This window comes from Chiloscyllium punctatum, chromosome 21, assembly GCF_047496795.1.
Source record: "Chiloscyllium punctatum isolate Juve2018m chromosome 21, sChiPun1.3, whole genome shotgun sequence".
In the NCBI taxonomy this organism is placed as follows: domain Eukaryota; kingdom Metazoa; phylum Chordata; class Chondrichthyes; order Orectolobiformes; family Hemiscylliidae; genus Chiloscyllium; species Chiloscyllium punctatum.
In genome coordinates, this window is record NC_092759.1 from 80161316 (window position 1) to 80181213 (window position 19898).

Below are 19898 nucleotides of genomic sequence, written 5' to 3' on the forward strand. Positions count from 1 at the left end.
CGATAGGGATGCAAATACCTATCAGCTTTGTTTTGATCAACTAAATCCACATGGTCACTGGGCACTGCATTTGTTTAGCCACTTTCTCAAATGAAATTCAAAAGGATTCCCCATCCTTCTCATCAAATTTAGATAATGTCTGGATGTATTTAAACAGAACCCCATTAGGCCATTGGTTACAATAGGGTTGCTCAACCTCACTATCCTCCTCATCCTGCCGACCGTCTAACTTCATCACCGCCCTCTATGTCAACTTTCCTCTCTAATTGCTAACATTTTCAGTTAAAACTCTCTGCTTTCCTTCTGTCCTTTCCTCTCTTTCTTCTTCATTTCCTTTTCTTTTATTTCTACTTTTCATCATAATTCAAATTGTTTCAATTCCTTCTCATGTTCAAAGTGCCTCATTTGAAATTGAATTCCAGGTATTTCCAAAGAGTCTAATGGCAGTTCTACCAAATGTAATTGCCGAGCTACAGCTGTAATTATCTCACATTTTCTCACAGACAAAAGCAAACCCAACTCCAGCTTGTCTGTCAATTCCTACAGCTTTGCCTTCATTACCTTTTGTAAAACCCCCAACTTTACTTCTTCCACACCCAGAGAACTCTTAATGACTGAAAGAATCTTTATACACAAAACACTGTTTAACCCAACCGAATTCAACATCCGCAACAAAAGAAACTAACAGCTACCATACGCGATCTTTGAACCCAATAGTCTCCTGGTGCACACTCTCCAGTGTCTGCATGAGCTTATTCTGGATTCAATGGTTTCCTCCCACAATCCAAAGATGTGCATGTCAGGTGAATTGGCCATGCTAAATTGCTCATAGTTTTCAGGGTATGTGGGTTAGGATCCTTTGTCGGGGTAAATGTGTAATAATAGGGTAGAGGAATGGGTCTGGGTAGGTTACTCCTCGGAGTGTCGGTGTGGACTTGTTGGGTCGAATGGCCTGTTTGCACACTGTAGGGATTGTAATTCTAAACCCAATTTGGTGTTACCAGACAAGAGTTCCCAGTTTGCTATAGACGAACCAGACTGCCTCAAACTAGTTTAAGGAGGTAGTTTGGATGCCAAACCTTTCCTTATTTTAAAGGTAGATGCGAAATGGGTGTTCCAAATGCGATGCTCCTAGTCAAACCACTTATCATTAAGCAAAACACAACATACTTAAACACTCTAATGAAAATCAATTCAAAATGAAGAGGAATTTACAATAATTTAACTATTGGAAACCTTAACCGAATAATGGATACAGTACCTTCGACAGATGAACTGTTCCAACAAACTAACATCCCATAAACACACCCCTTTGCAAAAATGGAACATTCAGACATACATTCTTGCATACAGTTCTCCAATCCAGGAGGAATCAGCATCAAGTCAGGTTTCAGACAGAGTAGCAGCTGGCGATAAGTTACGTTGCCGTTGTTACTACTATTGATTAAAAACACTAAAAGCGTGGTAAGTTATTTACTTGAGCCGTTTTCAGCAGACAGTTTGGCCTTTACGATCTCTTATTTAAAAAAGGAGAAAATAACTTTTTTTTTTAAGTGACAGCATTGTCACACAATTTAGATGCCTGGTCCTTTACTGTAGGGGTTTCCTCGTGCTACTGATCGCAAGGTCACCTGAGAGGGACAAAGTCAGGTACAGACCAAGTTACAAGGATATGTCTCATAACTTCTGAAACACCCCTGTCCATGGACCATCACATGGGACATACCAGAAAGTGAACAACAGCCTGACACACACCATTTCACTGTTTCTCAGCTTCACAATGCCAGCACTCGATACACTAAGGAGCCAAAAGCAAAGGCCAGGGAAAGATACAGAGGGACAGAAAGATTCACATTAACGACAGAAACAGGCAGTTAAGTAACTGAAAAATGCTGTGGAAATATGGAGAAAAAGACAGGGCAGTGGGACTAACTGGAGAAGTGAGATCTTCGAGAGAAAACTTACAAGAATGACAACATTGAATAAGGGCATTGTCAGATCAGCTGGAATGGTTTGTTACATCAAATTCTCAATCTACATCACAGAACACCACAAACAACATAAACTGGGACAAGATGACAGCCCAGCATGGAGAGCTGTGGAGAGCATGCTAGTGTGTTGCTCAGTAAACTGCACTAAATGCCCAGCGTAGAGAGTATTGCAAACTTTACTATCATATGCGAACCATACTCGCATCAGATTACAGCCCAGAATGGGAAGATTTGCTGTGTGTGTGTGTTCATCAGAAACTGAGGGAGAATGCGTGCGTATGCGCGATTGGCGTGGTTGAATGTGAAACTCATTGTTTGAGAAGGAACCCACATGGAGGAAATTATTTTAAAGAAGAACAACTGGCAGGCTTTTTGTTAATCGACAGAGAGAGAACGAGAGACGTTTCATGGACAGATGAGGTAAAGTGTTTGAGAATGTTCAAATAAAGGCATTGCCAGACACAACAGCAATATACATCGGCGTGCACATGAATGACAGATGGATGGGAGTTTGGTGTGAGGTCAAATCAGATTTGCTTCTGCAGATTTGAAGCCGGGAGTGTCAGCAGCAGATTATTAACTTTATTAAGACGGTATTTCATAGCTCAAGATTCAAACAGCAGATGGAATAAACCGGTGAGATACATTCTGGGGTGGTGAGTATTTCAAGTTTGAAATGGTCAGGGAATGGTGTCAGGAATCAGCTCATGTTCAAAGGGATCTCCCACAGTTGTGACTTGTCTGCTTCAGCAGCAGATATTGGCCAGGGATGGGATGGAAACAGTGGAAGGAAGTGAAGTTTGTAACCACAACAGTAGAGAGGGACCTCCATGCTCTTAATATGTAAGTAACAAAGGCAATGATACAATAAATTGTAGTTCACAGCTGCAACTGAGTAGGTTAACATAGAGACCCATGAGTAACACTGCCAGACCAGAGAGGGAGACAGTAATTGAACACATTCATTGATGTAGTTATTAGTGGTCTGTAGAGTGAATATATGGATTGAAAGTTTCAACAGGAAAATAATAGTGACAAGAAGTGTAGACTACATGAAAGAACAGTAATACAGTCATAACCGGTTTAAAAAAAAATCTGGTCACTGACACTTACCAGGAACACCAACGATAGCCAGGAAAGGATAATAAAAATATCGAATAATGAGAAGAGCGTAATAGATTCTTAATGATAATGACCAGCAATAAAATGCAGAAAGATACCAAACATAATGTGATAAACTCATGTCTATGGTTGGAACATGCCAGTGTAATGTTCCCAGATTCTGATACATTTTTGGAACATTCCAGTCTAATGTTCTCAGACTCTGATCTCTCCTTCCCCTCTGTCCAAATATGCTGATCCCTGTCAGTGCTGTGATGCTCCGATCATGTTATGGGATAACACATTGAACGGCGCACATTTATCATTTAAATGTCGAAACCTTCCACTGGAATAATTAGAATCCATGGAGATTGGCATTAATCGCAGTCACTGAACAAACTCTGGGAAGCCGAGCAAAGGCTACGACAACGGATGAATGGGCACGGCACAACAATCAACACACAGGAGTGTTCCCTCCCAGTTGGGGACACTTCAGTGGTCCAGGACCTTCAACCTCGGACTTTCTGGTGACCATCCTCCAAGGCGGACTTCAGGATCGGCAGCAGCGAAAGGTGGCCGAGCAGAGGCTGATAGCTAATTTGATGCACATAGGGAAGGCCTCAACCGGGAACTTGGGTTCATGTCACATTAGAGGTGACCACCATTGCATTATACACACACAAACAGGCACTTCTATACACACACATACATACAGACACACATGTACACAGACATGCACACAGACACTCACACGCACCCTTACAGACACACACACTCTCCCACACTCACACAGTCATCCTCTCTGAGACTTAGACCATTCTACACTCATGCACACACATATACACTCTCTCTCACAGTCACTTACAATCCCCCACCCCAGACACGCACACACACTCCCACACTCACACATGCACCCCCTCACAGACGTAAGACACTCTACATCACTACACACACATGTACATTCTCTCTCACACTCACAAAACCCCCAATCCAGACAGACACAGACACACACACACAAACCGACAAAGACCCACATGCACACATATATTTTGTGGGATGAATTTGTACTTGCCGAGTTACATTGTAATTTGTTCAAAAACTTCGTGAATTCATGTAAAACCCTGAGCTCAAAATCTGCATGGAGTCATGTAAAACTCTGTTATCTCACTTTTCAGATTAGAATCAATCTACACATCATGGCATAGACAGAGAACACAGGGGATTAACACCATCAACATATTGTCTAGCTAACATTCACTGTTGCAGCTAACCCGAGAATGCAACATTTTATTTTTAAAAAAGGTTTCGTGATTTACACAAATGAAAGAAGTGAAACTATCATGGTATTCAAACAGATGAAAAACTCAACAGACAATCAAGGTATTTTTCAATGAATAATTTCTGTTACATCACACTGTAAATTTTTGCTATAAATTCTGTTCCTTAGAAGTGTATCTTGCACTATCACCTGCTGAAGGAGCGGCGCTCCGAAAGCTAGTGTGCTTCCAATTAAACCTGTTGGACTATAACTTGGTGTTGTGTGATTTTAACTTTGTACATCCCAGTCCAACACCGGCATCTCCAAATCATGACTGAGCAAACAAGTTCAATTAACCAGTTCCACACATCACTTTTCAAATAACTACAAAAGAGAATATTTTCTAGGTTTGGATGGAACGGATGAGGGTTGCCGAGGGATGGATCATAAATCTTCAAATCTTTTTTTAAACTTGGATATGAGAGTATTAACAGAACACTGCCGGGGTCTATATATGTTCCACACTGTTTATGAAAGAGGCTGTTATAAAATAACAGATCGGCTGCATAAAGAAAAGTCAGGTGGGCAAGTTTCTAGATTCCTTATTGACCAGTGTGAGGCTACTCCTGGTTTTAAGTGCCCTGCTATCACATCCTTTCATAACTTTGAGACAGAGCATTGAGACTGCTGCTCAACAACAGGCCGAAGCAATTCTGTGCCTCTGGGCCTCTTACAGAGGGAGAATAGAAGGCCATTCAGCCCATATTAGCCTGTTGCTACTTGAAAAGGTGGTAATCTAGAATATTGGCGCATTTTGCCAACAAGGAGAAAGTGAGGACTGCAGATGCTGGAGATCAGAGCTGAAAAATGTGTTGCTGGAAAAGCATAAAACGTCGATTTTCCTGCTCCTTGGATGCTGCCTGACCTGTTGCGCTTTTCCAGCAACACATTTTTCAGCACATTTTGCCAAAAGAATCATTCAAAGCAAAGAGATGTGTCGCTGCAGCTGTATGAGGTGTTGGTGAGAGGGCACCTGGAGTACATTGTGTTGGTTGTGTTTCTGCAACTGAGAAGAGATGGACCTCCATCAGATACAGTTTTCACAACTGCTCGTGATCCACGGGTTGCTGTCTCATTTAATGTCTCGGGTCTGTTACACAAGGACAGGAGAGGAGGCCATTCAGCCTTTCCAGTTTATTACAGAGGCCCACGAGGAGCCCATTCAGACGCTCGAGCCGGTTACAGAGGGGCAGGAAGTGTTTCATTAACTTTCTGTTACGCATAAATATTAGTTTTAAATTAGTTGTGGAATAGGAAAGACCTGGTGAAAACGTTAAAGTTCTAACTTTGAACAAGGCCAATTTTGAAAGTGTTAGGTGAGCCCTGTGAAAGGCTAATTGGAATACTCTATTCACAGGTAAATGGATGGTTGGTAAATGCAAGGCCATCAAAACCTGGTTTCAGAGAGTCCAGAGCCAACGTGTTCCCATTAGTGAGAGGGGCAAGGCTGGTGGGTGCAGGGAGTGCTGGATGGCTAGATATATTGATGCTCTGGTCAAGGTAAGGAAGGAGGCATATGTCATGTAAACAGAGCTGAGATCAAGTAAATCCCGAGAGGTGTATAAGGGCAGCAAGTGCATAGTCAATGGGGAAATCGGGCCAGAAAAATGTGGACATGAGATGGCTTTAGAAATACGGTTAACGAGGCATTGAAGAAATTCTACAAATCCTTTAATGGCAAAAGATTAACTCGGGAGAGAACAGGGCCCCTTAAAGATCAGTAAGACTACTTATGTGTGAAACCACCCGAGATTGGAGAAATACGAAACAAAACCTTCTCCTCAGTATTTAATGAGGAGGAGATTACAAGGGCGAGAGAATGAATAAATATACAGTGATATCTTGAAAAGTGTCTATATTACAAGGAGGTGTTTGACATTTTAAAACACATAAAGGTGAACAAATCCCTGGGACCTGATCAGTTGTTTCCCAGATGTTTGTGGGAAACTAGGAAAGAAATTGCTCAGCATTTTGCTGATGTATTTGTATCATTGATTTCCACAAGTGAGGTGTCAAAAGACTGGAGGGCTGCTAAAATACTGTCATTATTTAAGAAAGTAAGGAAAAAAAAACAGGTAACCATAGATCGGTGAGCCTGACGTCAATGGTGACTAAAGTGTTGGAGGGGATTTTGTGGGAAAGGATGTGTATGCATTTGAAAAGACGAGGACTGAAGAGGGCTTTGTACATTGGAGATCACGTCTCACTGACTCGGTGTAATCTTTTGAGGAAGTGATGAAGGTGATTGATGAAGACAGGCCAGTGGATGTTGTCTTTATGGAATTCAGTAAGAAAACCAAAATGTTCTACATGGTAGACTGGTTAGCAAGGTTAGACTGTTTTGGATCCAGGGAGAACTCGGCACTTAGATCCAAAATTTTCTTGAATATTGGACTCAGGGCGTGACAGTGGACATTTGTTCATTAAAGTTGGAGACCTGTGACCAGTGGCGTGCCACAAAGATCAACAGTGGGTCCACTGCCTTTTGTCACTGATACAAATCATTTACATTTGAGTATATGAAGTATGGTCAGTAAGTTTGTAGATAATTATAAATTTGTTGGTGTAGTCGACAGTGAAGAATGATCTCTCAGACTATAATGGGAACTTGTTTAGGTGAACCGAGTGGCAGATAGAGTTTATTTTATTTACATGTGAGGTGTTGCATTTTGGCAAGACAAATCAAGGCAAGACATATAGGTAAGTTCCTGTGGAAAGCTGAAATCAAGGAGAACACCATAGAAATGATCGAATCCCTTCAGTTAGGAAACAGGCTTTTTGGCCCATCGAGGCCACACCGACCCTCTAAACAGTATCCCACTGGACAAACCCCTGCCCTATCCCTCTGAGCCTGCATTTCCCATGGGTAATCCACCTCCCCTACACATCCCTGGGTACGGTGTGCAATTTAGCATTGCCAATCTACCCTTACCTGTATATCCTTACACTGTCGGAGTAAAACATAGCACCCGGAGGAAACTCACGCAGGAACGGAGAGAATGTACAAACTCCACACAGCCAGTCATTCAAGGTTGGAATTAAACCCAGGTCGCTGCCCTGTGAGGCAGCAAAGCTAGACTAGTGGTGCAGGTTCTTCGTTCCTTGAAAGTGCTGTCACAGGTAGATAGCGCAGTGATGAAGGCATTTGGTGATCTTCCCTTTATTGGTGCGTGCTTTGAGTCGAAGCAATTGCATGACATGTTAAATCTGTACAGGACTTTGGTTTGGCCACTTTTGTAATATTGCCTTTAATTCTGGGCTCCCTGCTGTCGGAAAGGCGTTGTCAAACTTGAAAGGGTGCAGAAGAGATGTAAAAGAATGTTGCAGGTTTTGGAGGGTCAGAGTGACAGGGAGAGTTTGAATAGGCTGGGGCTATGTTCAAGTGTTGAGGCTGAGGGGGACCTTAAAGAGATTTATAAAATCATGAGGCGCATGGATAAGGTAAACAGTCAATGTCTTTTCCCACGATAGACGAGTCCAAATTTAGAAGACAAAGGTTTAAGGTGAGAGGGGAAACATTTTAAAAAGTGACACGAGGGACAGCATTTTCACACAGAGACTGCTGCGTGTATGGATTCAACAGCCAAAAGAGGTAGTGGAGGCAGGTACAGTTACACCATTTAAAAAGCATTTGGATGGATATATGCCTGGGAAGTGTGTAGAAGGAGATGGGCCACTGGCTGGCAAGGGGGACGAGATTAATTTAGGATATTTGGCGGTATGGATGACCAGACGGAGAGATCTTTTTCCATGCTGCACATCTCTGAGAGTCTATTGACTCTTCAGTGTATAACACAGGAACAGGAGGAGGCTATTCAGCATCAGAATTCTGCCAGTCGGCTTGTTTGCTTAATTACTGAGAGTCAAATACAAAAATACATCAGTCATATTTTGATGAAGTTTTACAGAAACAGTAGAATGGCCTTTCATCAAGAAAAGCTGTGAAGAATGTGAAGAGGCCATTCAGTCCCTCACCACCATTCCACAGGAGCAGCAGGTGAGCACAGAGCTATTGGAGCCTGTTACTCAGGAGCAGGAGGAGGACATATATTTTTACAAACTTGGGATCAGGAGGCAGTCATTCAACTGCTTAAACTGGGGCACAGGGAAATCTGGAGGCTACTGAGACACGAGGATCCTGTTACGCAGGAACAGGAGGAGGGGACTCACTCCCCACCAGTATGGGACACTGGGAGAGAAGGGGAGATTGCTTGGAACAAACAGAAATATATGAATAAATTGCATTAGTGGTCCATTCAATCCTGCCCACCATTCACTATGACCACAGCTAATCTGATTGTGATTCCCTCATTCCATTTTATGGAGACTGTCCTCTCTGCAGCCTCTGCTCCATTTGTTGGTCATGTTGCAGACCCAGATGCTGTAACAACAGTCACCATGACTCATCCAGAGGGATTTGAAGAGTGCAATCACAAGAATTAAAACACAAAATAAAGGCATTGCCAGATGTTTAGTTCTCTCACATTCGCAATCCAACTCACATAACCAGCCAATCCATTACATATTCAGGCTGGAGCACTGTGTAGATCCGGCTAGTGTCTGCTGAATGCAACCCAGCGATGTGCAGAGTGAAACTCTGTGCAGCCCACACCAATGCTGGATCTATAATCCTGGGCTAAATGTCCAGCGTGGGGGACTGTGCAGTCCGCACTGGTTCATTCATATATAAACCCAGGCTGTTGCATTGTTCGGTAACACTGTGTTAGATCACTGCCCAATGTGGGGAAACATGTAACCAAAGCTGAAAGTGACCGGATGTAGAGTTCCCATCCATTTACAGCTCCATATCTCCACTGTACCTTGACAAGGAATGCTGCGAATGTGATAATCACTGCGAGGAAGAGATGTAAATGGAAACAATTTAAATACCAATAGTTCTGATTAAGGCGCGTATCACTCTAGTATTTAAAGATGAAATAGCTGAGATAATAACCAATGATATTTTGTCAATGATGCAAACAAGTAAGAGGGGGTGGTAATGTTATCGTGGTTGTGCTATATGCCTTCAAATAATCAATGGGAATTAGAAGGACAAATATGCAGGGAGACTGGCAAGACTTGCAGGAGCAATAGGGTGGTCATAATGGGTGATTTTAATTATCCTAACATAGATGGGGACTTACAGAGTGTTAAAAACTTAGATGGAATGTAATTTATTAAGTGTGTTCAGGAATGCTTCCACAAGCAGCATGTCGAGGGACCGACTGGGGAAGGGACAACTCGACCTACTGTTGGGAAATTGGGTAAAATAGGTGACGGACGTAAAGTGGGGGAGCATTTTGGGAAAAGTGACCAGAGCTGTATTAATGTAAAAATAGGTATGGTAGGGACAAAATTGGTCCACAGATTAAGGTTCTAAATTGAGGCAAGTCGAATTTTGTTGGAATTAGACAGGGGATTGCAGGGCTTGATTGGAGTCGTGTAGTTCCAGGTAAAAGGATCCCGGGCATGTGGGAGGGCTTCAAAAGTGAGATAGCTCAAGTTCAAGGTCTACATGTTCCTGTGAGTGTGAAGGGAAAGTGAGGCTGGAAGAGAGAACCATGGATGACAAGAGATATTGCGGCTCTGACCAGAAAAAAAGGAGGTGTTGCTCAGGTACAGGTAGCTGGGACCAAGGGAATCTCTGGAGGTACCCAGGGGATACAGGTGTTTACTGAAGAAGGAAATCAGCAGGGCTAAAGTGGGGGATGAGATAGCCTTGACTGAGCAAATCAGGGTGAATTCAAATTCAGTATAATAAAGAAAAAGAACAACTAGAGAGAGATAGGACGCCTTAAAATCCAAAATGGGCCTACATGTGTAAAACCTCAAGATATGGGAGAGGTCCTCAATTTCCCCTCTGCGTTTATCATGAAGAAAGACATGATGACCTGTAACCTTTCAGAGGTTAGTTGTGATATCTTGGTACAGTCCATATCACAGTAGAGGTGTTGTTGGACATATTAGAATGCACAAAGTCAGATACATCTCTTGGTCCTGACCAGATATATGTATGAGTACTGCACGAGGCCAGAGAAGATAGTTCAGGGGCAAGGTCCCAGAAGACTGGGCAGTAGCAAATGTTGTGCCCTTATTCAGAAGTGCTGAAAAGAAAAGCCTGGGAAATATAGACCAGTAAGCTTTACATCTGTTTCGGAAACCACAAGAGAAGGTTCGGAGATATAAGATATGCATGCATTTGGAAAGACAGAGTTTGACTTCGAGCAGTTAGCATAGCTTTGTGCGTGGCAGATCATGCCTGACAAATTTTAACAGAGTTTTTGAGGAAGTGACCAGGAAGGATGACGAGGGCAGGGTGGTAGACATATGGATTTCAGTAAGGCCTTTGATAAGGTCCCACATGGTAGGCCAATTTGGAAGTTTAGATCGCATGGAATCCAATGTAAACTGGCAAATTGGCGACACAGTTGGCTTGACGTTATGAAGCAAATGTCTATGGTGGAGGGATGCTTGTCGGACTGGAGGCCTGTGACTCGTGGAGTGCCTCAGTGGTCGGTCCTGGGCCCATTGCTGTTTGTTATCTATATCAATGATTTGGACCAGAGTGCACAACGCAACGTTAGTAAGTTTGCAGATGACACTAAATTAGGAGACATCGTTTACAGTGAGGAACGTTATCAGAAATTGCAACAGTACCTTGATCAGTTGGGGAAGTGGGCTGAGAAATACCATTTTGGAAAGTCAAATCCAGGTAGGAGTTTAATGACGAATGATAGTGCCTTAAGGCGTGTAGTGGAACAAACGGACGTTGGAGATCAGGTGCACGGTTGTCTGAAGTTTGAGTCACAGATATACAGCGCAGTGAAGAAGGCTGTTGGCACATTGGCCTTCATCAGCGCATTGAGTATAGAAGTTGGGACGTTATGTTGCAGTTCTACAGGATCTAGGCAAGGCTGCAGTTGGAGTATTGTGTTCAGTTTTGTTCAGCTTGCTCGAGAAACAATATTATTGAACGAGAAAAAGTGTAGAAGAAATTTACAAAGATGTTTCTTGGGCTAAAGGCTCGAAGTTTTAGGCAGAGATTGAACAGGTTAGAACTTATTGCTTTACAGCGTTGGAAACCGAGGGGGTTCTTACAGAAGTGTAGCTCTTATAAAATCATGAGAGGTGTGCCTGTGGCGAATACTTCAAAATTATTTCCCAAGTTTGGTGAATCGAGTACTAGAGGACATCCATTAAGGTTTGGAAAGGATGTAAAATGTAAAAAGGAAACTGAGGGGCAACTTTTTAACATAGAGTGTAGTACGCATATGGACTGAGCTGTCAGTGGAAGTGATTGAGGTGGGTCCAGTAACAATATTGAAAAGTCATTTGTGCAAATACACAGATAGGAAAGGATTAGAGGGATACAGAACAAGGGCAGGGAAATGGGGTGAGTCTAGATGGACATTTTGTTTGCCATAGACCAGCTGGGCCAAATGGCCAGTCATACTGGCAGTCTCGTGCAATATGACTATAAATGAGTGTGTTTTGGGGTGGAGACAGTGTGGGGGTGTGTACACCGAGATAAAATGTCATGGAAGGATATGTTCACAGGTTCAGAATGCTGAAATGAATTCATCTCGATAGTATCATGCAACACAGGTCAGTATTTCGAAGAATTATGAGTGAAAGGGATATTGGTGTGAGTTCTGGCACTGGAGAGTTTTGGATGTGCATTTGTTCTGCAGCGTTGTAACTGGGAATGAGGACAGCAGAGTCTTCGCCTCACTGGGCTGAATGTAACAAATAACTGTCTCAGTGACATTTTCATTGAGTGTGACAAAGGGGTTGTCTGCACGAGGCTGAGCTAGTTTCATGGCGCTATCTTACCAAACTCATCACATTAACTACACACCCCATTCCATCGTGTCCCTCTCATACAATGCCATCCCGATTCTCCCAACCATCATGACTGGAGGTACTCACAGTCACCCGGATGCCGCTGGGTATTCCGTGATCCCTGACACTGGGGTCATCTTAAAAGGCCAATGGGCACACGGTTGCGCTTTCTCAGTTTGGAGCTGCCCTGCACATTTTCCCCGAGCATGGCAGCGAAGGGGAAATCACACCATGGTTTGTCGACAGCAGCACGGAGGTCCTGATGGATGGGCTACTACAAAGGGGACCATGCTCTTCTCAGAGGGGGCCACACTACCAGACCCACCCAGCATGGTCTGAGCTCACCACCTAGCTCAGTGCAGTTTCTGGGGTCTGACGAAATGACCAGTAAAACAGGACAAGTATCAATAACCTTCCCCATTCTGTCAGGATAAGGGTCACCATATTTTCTCTGCTCCCTCACACTCACTGTATGTCTGTTAGAACACCGACCCCCGAACAAGGCTCATGCTCCACCACTCTCACTACTGCAAACAGCACCTTCCCTCTCTTTCTCTCTTGCATTTCTAATGTCTCCCACATAGTTATAGAATATCCTGGAGAATGTGAATTATGGAATGTTCCAGGTATTGTTCCAACTTATTCCCAGTTTCAGGAAAACGGCTGTGCCCCAGTGTGTAACATGTAAGGTGATGGAGTAGAGATGTACGTTATTCAAATCACACACAATTAAAATCTATCATGATGCCATTCAGTACTTCAAACATGCTCCAACATTCAATACGTTTGGGGGTGATCTGATGGTTTTTTCAGCTCCATGTTACAGGAACTTTCAGTCATTCGACCCCCAGGTTCCTGTTACCGAGCAGACGATTCTCAGACCCTTCATACCCCGGGTTTCTTCTCGCATGTGTTCAGAAGGCATTTCCCACGGGGACGGTCACTCCTTACAATATATTTCATCTGATTTATAAATTTATGCACCAGTCAGTATGCTTTCCACAGACCAATCAAAAACATTCACTTATTTTATGGTTATCGATATCCAATCACAATTAGTCATTCTGGTTATTTCACTGGTCTCACATTATTGTATTCAGCCAAAGCCAACTTCCAAACACTTGTCTCATTATAAAATATAATCTCTAGCAGAGAACATTTTTGACTCAAATACGCCTTTGTCCTTGTCATTAAAATTTCTCTTGCCCTTTTTCTGCGACTGATTCTGTGTGTAACAGTTACACAGTCTCCCACTCGGTTGGCTGGATGGTTGGTTTGTGATGCAGAGGGAGGCCACCAGCGCAGGTTCAACTCCCCACAGTGACAGAGGTTACCATGACGGGGATGGTCTCTCAACCTCACCCCATCACCCGTGTGGTGACCTTCAACATAAACCACCATGAGTGGTCTCTCTAATGAGAGTTATTTGGGACTCTAATCTATCAATGTTAGCATTTTAACGTTTTTTATTGAAAAAGTTATTTTATTATTTATATTAAACCAATAACAAAACAACTCAAATAACTGAAAAAAATTACACCCATGTGCATGTATATACAAAATAAGTTAAAGTCTCTAAACGGACAGAAGAACAACAAAAATAAACAATAAATAATACATAAATAATACAGCTCAGCATAACAAAGTGATAGCTGTCGTTCTTCGAGAGCATGAACTGATACACATTCATACATTCACAATTCTTAATATGTGATTCATTAGATAATATCGTCATGGCTATACGAGAGCCCTTTTTAGAGTGGAAGATCAGCCTGTTTCGCGGTAATCCAAAAAGGGTTGCCATATCTTATATAAATCTCTGCTTTTCGGTGCACTGTACTTGTGAGAATGTCCAAAGGGATATTCTTCATGACGAGCTTACAATGACACAACAGACCCGGAGGTTTTTCAGACATCAACACAACAGAATATTTTTACTAGCACAGGAAGTATGTGGCAGATACTAAGGGAGTATTGTGCATCAGTATTTACTGTGGAAAAGGATATGGAAGATATAAAAGAAGGAAATAGATGGTGACACCTTGAAAAATGTCAATATTACAGAGGAGCAAGTGCTGGATGTCTTGAAACGGGTAAAGGTGGATAAATCCCCAGGACCTGATCAGGTGCACCCGAGAACTTTGTGGGAAGCTAGAGAAGTGATTGCTGGGCCTCTTGCTGAGATATTTGTAGTATGGATAGTCACAGGTGAGGTGCCAGAAGACTGAAGGTTGAAAAACGTTGTGCCATTGTATGAGAAGGGTGTGAAGGACAAGGCAGGGAACTATAGACCAGTGACCCTGACGTTGCTGGTGGGCAAGTTGTTGTAGGGAATCCTGAGGGACTGGATGTGCCTGTATTTGGAAAGGCAAGGACTGATTAAGGATAGTCAACATGGCCTTGTGCGTGAGAAATCATGTCTCACAAACTTGATTGAGTTTTTTGAGAAAGTAACAAAGAGGATTGAAGAGGATAGATGGGTAGATGTGATCTATACGGATTTCAGTCAGGGTCTTGATGAGGTTTCACATGGGAGACTGAATAGCATGGTTAGATCTCATGGAATACAGGGAGAACGAGCCATTTGGATACAGAACTGGCTCAAAGGTAGAAGACAGAGGGTGGTGGTGGAGGGTTATTTTTCAGACTGGAGGCTTGTGACCAGTGGAGTGCCACAAGGATCGGTGTTGGATTCACTACTTTTTGCCATTGACATAAATGATTTGGATGCAAGCATAAGAAGTACAATTGGTAAGTTTGTAGATGACTCCAAAATTGGAGGTGTAGTGGAGAGGGAAGTGGGTCACCTCAGATTGACCAAATGGCCAATGGGCTGAGAAGTGGCAGATGGACTTTAATTCAGATAAATGCGAGGTGCTGCATTTTGGGAAAGAAAATCTTAGCAGGACTTATACACTTAATGGTAAGGTCGCAGGGAGTGTTGCTGAACAAAGAGACCTTGGAGTTCAGGTTCATAGCTCCTTGAAAGTGGAATCACAGGTAGATAGAATAGTGAAGAAGGCGTTTCCTTTATCGGTCAGAGTATTGAGTACAGGAGTTGTAAGATCATGTTGCGGCTGTATAGGACATTGGTTAGGCCAGTGTTCAAATACTGCATGCAATTCTGGTCTCCTTCCTATCGGGAATATGTTGTGAAACCTGAAAGGGTTCAGAAAAGATTTCAAGGATGTTGCCAGCGTTGGAAGATTTGAGGTATAGAGAGAGGCTGAACGGGCTGGGGCTGTTTTCCTTGGAGCGTCGGAGGCTGAGGGGTGACCTTATCGAGGTTTACAAAATTATGAGGGGCATGGATAGGGTAAATAGGTAAAGTCTTTTCCCTGGGGTCGGGGAGTCAGAACGAGAGGGTATAAGTTTAGGGTGAAAGGGGAAAGATATAATAGAGAACTACGAGGCAACTAGTTCACACAGAGAGCGGTACGTGTATGGAATGACCTGCCAGGTGATGTCAGGGAGGCTAAACACGTGCAACATTTAAAAGGCATTTGGATGGGTAAATGAATAGGAAGAGTTTGGTGCTGGCAGGTGGGACTAGATTGGTTTGCGATATGTGGTCGGCATGGATGGGTTGGACCGAAGGGACTGTTTCCATGCTGTACATCTCCATGCCTCGATAATTCTATGACTTATATTAATCTCTGTTTTTTTTTGGTGAACCATGCTGGTGAGAAAGTTCAAAGGGATATTCTCCATGATAAGGTTAAAAAGTCTCAACAGACCCGGGGAGTTTTCAGACATACAACAAAACATAAAATCTTTCCTAGCATAGAAAGTAAGGATTGTTTTTTCCCATGTGCATCTGCGTAAGATACTCTGGGCAGGTCCAGGAAAAGAGAAACCAGGTCCATCTCTAATTCGGTCCCCAAGACCCACTCTACCACACCTACCACAGAACTCCAATATATACGAAGCCTGCAGCAGGACCACATGCAATGAGTAAGAGTGTCTGTAGTCATTCTGCATTTAGGACATGTTGAAGATAATCCCACATTGAATTTTGAGAGAAAATCTGGGGTCAGAAAGAACCTATGAAGATTTTTTAACTGCTTGGAATGGGTTCAATTCCAGATCAAGATCCTTCGAACATTTTCACAGATATCCTCCCATGTCTCCGAAGAGATCTAAAATCCCAACTCTATCGCACAGACGTCACGAAGCTGCATGGTCTTGTCTGCGGGGACACTATCCAACAAATGGTAAAGGGTTCTGACTGAGAGTGTATTCTTTACAATAATCACCTGCTTCTCTGTATCGGATCTATAAGTGGTTTTTAAAATTGTGTTTTTTTTAATCAAATCTGGAAAAAAAAACAGAAGAAGTCTCTACTAGGTAGTCCATACTTACGAGTTATTTGATCACACGGTATCATTGTTTCTCCTTCAAGTAACACGTGGTGGCTCGGTGGTTTGCACTGCTGACTCACCACACCAGGGTCTCAGGTTTGGTTCCAGCCTTGGGTGACTGGCTGTGTGGAGTTAGTATATTCTCAACTGTGTCTGCGTAGATTTCCTCCCACTGTCACAAACATGTGCAGGTTAGATGACTTGGCCATTGCTCAATCGCTCATAGTGTTCCAGGATCTGTAAGTTGGGGCATTAATCAGGGTAAATATAGGATGGGAGGGGAATGGGTGTGGGTGGGTTACTCTTCAGAGGATCGAAGTGGACTTGCTGGGCCTAAGGACCTGTTTCCATACTGTAGGGATACTACTAATTCTAAATCACACAAGCAAGGTACCCCACTCGCTGCTCACAGTTTAAACCTGGAATCCATTATCCCCGGTATAAGAAACATGGTTTTGGCTGTATTGCCTCGATCTGACGCATTGTCCTTGAAGTTTTAACAGTATCGATAATCATTATTTTGTGACAATATTCCAAAATGTTGTCATTTTATCTAAGAACAACAGACTAATAAGGGTTCACTTTGTCTGAGAGGGCTCAATGTCTAGCCATATTGATGCCGAGACCTCAGCGGCCCAGGTACTAACATACGATGAAAAAAAACTTAATTGATTGCTTTTAATCGGGGAGATCTAACCTACACATCCCCGGGTACTATGGGCAATTTAGCATGGCCAATCTGCTCTAAGCTGCATATCTATGGACGATAGGAGGAAATCCACACAGACATGGGGAGAATGTTCAAAATCCACATCGAGGGTTGCCCGAGGTTGGAACTGAACGCAGCTACTTGGTGATGGGAGGTAGCAGTGCTAACCACAGATCCACCATGCGCATCTGTTAGTTCTGTTAGTTACTTGTGGCTAACTAAAGAAATCTGCCTGACTTGTTCCTGTCACTGAACCTGACTCAGTCTGAGAACTTTATCATCGGCCATATCACCAACCTGGTTTCATTTAAAATTTGGTGTCAGCAGTGGAGTAATGGGACGAGAAAAGGAAACAGTGACACCCTCCAACATTACTGAAAGTAAATGATTCAGATTAGTACCTTAAATGGATATTGTTTATGTAACAAATTGGAGGCGTAACACCAAGGAAAGACATCCAGCAGACTGAGAATATGATAATGGAAGTATTTCCGCATCAGAAACCAGAGTAGGTCACTGAATACAGGGCTGATGGGTGAATGGGTCTCAGTGTGAACTGGGGGGGTGGGGGGGGGGCGGGACGTGTCAGTCAATAGAATTGAATTGTAGATATTGCAGCTAAAACTTCGTTATCATCTGATGATGTAGATTTCAATGACAATCTGTAACTTTCACCAGGATAGTCCATCCGTCTACCATTTCCATCAAGCCGTTACATGGGTCAGTGACGAGTGTGGGTGAACATGGTCGGGTCGGAATCACGTGCACCTAAAGCTGATGACAATCCATTAAAGCTACCGCACATGACTGGTTACACTACGAACAGCAGGACTAACATCTGGTACAGAGAGAGAGATGATTCCAAGACTAACAAATCAGATATAAGCTCTCTCATCCTGTCCAATCCATGCATAAAAGTCGATGGAACATTAAACAACTTACTGGAGGAGAGGACTCCACAAATATCTCCATCCTAAATATTGGAACAGCCCTGAGCATCCATGTAAAAATGCAGTATCTGCACCATCCTCAGCCAGAAGTGTTGAGTCGATTACCCACCTCACCCTCACTATGATACCCTCAGAATCACAGATGCCCGTCTTCAACCAATTCAATTCACTGCACGTGACATGAAGCAACAGCTGGACACTGTAGATATGACAAAGGCATTTGGCCCTGACACCATTCCTGCAATAGCACTGAGGACTTTTGCTGCACGACAAGCCGTGTACCTGAGGAAGCTGTTTCATTCCAACTCCAACTCTGACAACTCCCTGGCAATGTGGGTAATTAGCAAATGCAATCCTCACTTTCTCCTAATGTGGGCAATTACTAAACTATGTCCCATCCCCGAAGAAGGGAATAATTACAATCAGACCAATTACCACACCCTCACTCCCATCACGATAGTCAAAATTGGTTGGGGTTATTTTTGATAGAGCTGTCTCACATTTCACAGAAATAATCGGTTCAGTGTGGTTTCCGATAAGTCCCCATGTGGAGATGGTGGTGTTGTGGAATTGTCATTGGATTGCTAATCCAGACCAGGATAATTCTCTGGCAGCATATGCAAGTTAAAAACAATTAATAAAATATCGAGATCTAATACCTGGTGTCAGTAATAGTGATCATGTATTCAATGTCGATTATAGATGTCGATCTCCTTCCCCAGTGTACTTTCAGGAAGTGAATCCCCGTGCTTTTCTGTCTGGCCTAAAAGTGACTCCAGACACACAGACATGTGATACACTCTTCAAAGGTCTCTGAACCAGGCAAGCAAGGCACTCAATTGTATCAAACTGCTCCGTGGTCTTAAAGGATAAACCCGGAGAGAACAGCCGGCACCAGCCTCGTTATCAGAAAAGGGAACTGGAAATACAATCCTGTCGACCCTGCAGAGACCTCCTTCCTAACAGCTGAGAGCTAGTCACAACATTTACAGAGCTTTCCCACACACTGTACAGAAGCATCGGGAAAGGAATACGTCATACAACTCATTGAGCTTTCCCTATTCTAGTTAATGATCGAACATCTCCTCAATTCAGTTTTCCCCATACAATATACATATCCCTTAATATGTTTAAATATTGTGAAACATAAAATGAGAATTGCTGTAGTCCATTCAGCTCATCAGATTTGCGTCTCCATTCTATATACAGGCAGTGCACTGATAATGCGTGTTGATTAAATACATTTCGGCTGCAATGCAATTCATGAACCTTTTTCTATAAAGTGAACTGGCGTTTACTGTGACGCGATTCCTTGTCTGGCACCAGCTGAACAGCAAACCCAGCCTCAGAAACCCTCTATCTACAAAAGGTACAATCAATGTGTTCAACTAAAACAGGAATGCAATTGAATCTTCAGGCCTTGAAACTGAGCCTGAAACTGGGAATTGTAGTCTATATTTAGAAAGAACTTTATTTTAAACTGTGGGGACAATCTTGGGGAAAACTGAAATTCGGCATCGGTATCACATCGTCGGTCAGTCCCCGCGCGCTTTCTGGTGAAGATTGTGGTGAAAGGTACAGTGCACCAGTGAGTGACTGTCGCGTGAAAGCGTTACATTTACAGCA